Genomic DNA, 4,012 nt, shown 5'->3' on the forward strand with positions numbered 1-4,012 from the left:
TTCCAGATCTGTTTCATAAAGAAGAGAGATGTGAGTGTTCACCCATTCCACTGCCCTGATATTGAGGGTCTGAAGGACATGAGGAGGGCTTCTAGCAACTCTCCCAGTCTAAGCCCCACAACTCAGGCAGGACTAAGGAGCAAAATAAAGAGCCTCCTCCTTGATGAAGGGTACACACAAAGCTCTGATGGTTGATGGAGTATTGAGTGAGTATCTGAGACTTTTAGATTATGAACTGATCTTGCTAGCAAGATGAGGTAAAAAATCACTCTACTATGATATCTTTAAGGAAGTAAATTGGGCAGGAAAGCAAAGACAAATCGAGGCTCAGTTAGATAACAGAAACAATGAGACCTTCACCTTTCCTTATTTATTGGCATTCTAGAGATGTTTAATAATTTTTTAAATTTTTTCTACATATGAAAATAGTTATATCCCACATTTTTTTCTGGAATGGTAATATTCTAGGACAGACACAACATGAGCTGGCTTTAAAGATGCCAGTGAAAATTTCATGATGCATGATTAATAATCTATTATCCTAGGCAATCCTAACCTTTGTATTCATCCAGAAAATGCCTTTTCTTAACATGTTTAAATGGCATTTAAGAGTACAAAAGCTAAACTGTTCAATATATCTTTTATCACGGTAGTGAAATTTTTTTCTCAAGTAGAGGCTTCAGACTTGCTGAACAAATAAACATCCATCCTCAAACCACCTTTTCAAAGGAAATGCAAGCACATATGTTTATTATAACTGACAATTCCCTGAGAGGATAGTAGGTCTTTGTTGCTTTATGACTGTATTCCATTGGGGCATGAAATTACATGTATTGTATTTCCTGGAAGTAAATAAACAGAGTGCAAGAGTTTTCTGTGCTCTAGTTTGGTCTCAACTAAGACAGTATGTAGGTACAGTAAGACATCTTCCACAGTTAGTGATAGCTTAGATCTGAGCAGTCAATAGGAAGTAGTTTGGAAAAAAAGATCCCCATATAATAAGGGATCTTTAAGGAACTTGGGTTCAGGAGGGATAAATCAGTAATCTAAGGGTCAGCGCATCATAACGTAGCGGGCAGTGCTCAGACATGGCAGTCGCATGAGTATCTGTCACTGGCTGTGTAACAGAGTAGTTTAAGCTTATTGCCTTAAGCTAATAAGTTAAAGGAAATTCTACCTCAGAAGACTGTGAAATAGATGAAGCACAGCCATGCACATAAAATTCTGCATAAAACCCTGGGATCTTGTGTTCATTCAATAATAGCTTGCTATTGGTTTTTCTCTTCAGGAAAACCAGGTGATAATGACTTGTGTGCAGAATTGTGATGAAGATCACAAATTGTAGAATTTGCAATGAGCACAGAACAATGCCTCCCACACATATGAGCAAACATCAGACCCTCTCTGAAAAAAAAATCTTTTTTTAACCAATTTTACTCATGTGTCACCAAGTGGAGACACCAGGTTCATTTTTATCTTCCTTGCCTTGTTCAGTACCTGAAGCAAAGAGGGAAAATCCTGGATGAATAAACAATACTAGGGCTATTATTAAAATCTCCATTTAATGAAAATTGACATTGAAAAGGTTAACTACAAGACACAAAGAAGAATGGTAAGGAAGCTCCAGTAAATAACAATGGACCTGAAGCTTACACTGGCTAAACGAAATGTAAACACCTCTACAGAGATGACTGACCAACAGTTTGCGCTTTAAGTTAAATGAAAATCTACAGGAGATCTGCATCCTGAGGCAGTTCCTTCTTCTCTTTAAAAATAGCTAAAGCTCCACATTTCTAACATTTGAACTTATTATTGCCAAGTCATTGTAAAGAGAATAGTTTATTACTAACAAGAGTGGGGCTTTAGGGAGATGGCTCAGCAACTAAGATCACTAGTTGTTCTTGCAGAGGGCCCAGTGTGTATCACAGTACCCACATGGTGACTAACAATTGTCTGTAATGCCAGTCCCAGGGAATCTGATGCCCTCCTCTGTCCTCCATGGCTACTGCACAAAATGGGTGCACTTATACACATGCAGGTGTAACACTCATATGCATAAAATAAATAGATGATTTTTAAAAAAGAATAGTAAGAGAATCATTCTATGGGGTTATTTTGGACAAAGTAGATATTGAAATGCACATTAAATGGCAACGTGACACACCTATGTATAGTTAGAAGTTTTTGCTGATAGCTGTATAAAATCAACTATTATGGCTAAGATGGTGCCCTATAACTTGTGGTAGGAAATTTCTGCATAAAATGAACTCTCAATTCGTTTGTTTTTCTTGAATGCCTGTGTGTGTAGGGAGGGACTCTGGGCTCTTATTCTTGCTTTGAAGTTCTATTTCTTTCACTTCTATGCCTTTGCACTGAAATTGCATTAACTTATAATCTTACAAATAATACTTTCTTCTGATGCTCAATAAAATGGAATTAGAGGTAAATGCTGCTTTTCCACTAAAATTAGGGTATAAGAATAAATGGGCACACGGTGGGCACACTTGGCATTTGGGAACGTGTGTTCTCCTCTGGCGGAAGCAATGTGATCAATGCTTCCCATTGAATAGGAATGCTTCTCTAATTGGCTCCTTAAACCTGGAAAGTGGGCACAGGCGAAAATGGTCTTTGCATATGTTTTCAAGTGACGTAAATCAGGGAAAAGGAAAAAAAAAAAAACTGTTAAAGGACGACATGCTTCTTTACACAAAATTCTTAGAAGAAAAGGGCTTCATCATTCAGGAACTTGCCAGCCAAGTTCCAGCTCTTGTGGAAGGCAATCCTGTGCATAATTGATGTATCCAGCGAGCTCTTTTTTTTCCTGGTCTATGTTTTGAATTTTCATTGTTCATGTATATTTTTCATGTAAAATTCTTTAATTTTAATCCATCAGGCCTTCGTTTTATGATGCATATTTTATTACTCACAAGGAAAATTCCCTGGTATTCGATGTCAAAAACATTCATGTTTTTCTCATAAGTGCAAAATATCAATTATGAAACTCTCATTAATCCAATATTATTTTAGCATATAATGTAAAATATAGGTCTAGTTTTTATTTTGTGTATGCACATCTGTATCAGAAACATTGACCCTGTAGGCTTTTTAGTTGTTGATAATACTTATTTGCTTTTATAGATCTCACCTATGTCCAAAAAGACTTAAGACTGTTCATTCTGATACTTGTTCCATTTTGTCTCTATGAGTTACAGTTGCTCAATGCTCTGTTAATAGTGTAGAAAGAAAAACACTGGAAAAAAAGAATACCACTTTCTAATCCAAAAGTCATTTTTGACATATACCTTGAGCTACTTGCATTATAATCACTATAGTGTATCTTCTTAGGGAGTCAAAGAAAATAGCATTAGTATGTTGTTTAAAAATACCAAGCAACTTAAAATATGAAAAGTGTAGCAAAGGTATTACTGAAGTACCCATTTTAGACTAAATCTAGAAATATGTGGTGATTTTTATATTCAAATGCATTATTTCTTTGTCATTTTTGGTTGAACAGACTTATGGAATGCAATGATTACTACTACCTCAAATAATTAAATTTTTCCATTAGCAATTCAATGCATGGAGTACTAATGAAAATTAGTTAAAACTAATGAAGATTCGTTATCCCATAGCATCTAGAGGTTGACAAGGGTATTCAATATGAAGCTAGCTAGTCATCTTGGAAGGCAGTAGTCAAAGGTTATATCTAACTCACTTATTAAAGAGCACTGGCTTTAGTGGCTGGGCTTCTTTCTCTTTTTTATGAAGTGTGGTTCATTCTCTTCACTGATCATAAATCTAAATCCTTCCCTAGATGCAGTCCTAACACGAATTATTTTTTTTAATATTTTTAAATTTTTTTTTAGAAGAAGCATTTCATTACTGCTTTAACATACTCAATAACAACAATTTCCAGAGCTAAGATGCTTCTCTTCCAAAATTGGCTGTAAATTTTTAGGTTTACAGTTGAATTAATACAGTTATACAATATTGAACTCAGTATAAACCCTGT

Source organism: Nannospalax galili, unplaced genomic scaffold, assembly GCF_000622305.1.
Source record: "Nannospalax galili isolate Female #2095 unplaced genomic scaffold, S.galili_v1.0 scaffold234, whole genome shotgun sequence".
NCBI classification, from domain to species: domain Eukaryota; kingdom Metazoa; phylum Chordata; class Mammalia; order Rodentia; family Spalacidae; genus Nannospalax; species Nannospalax galili.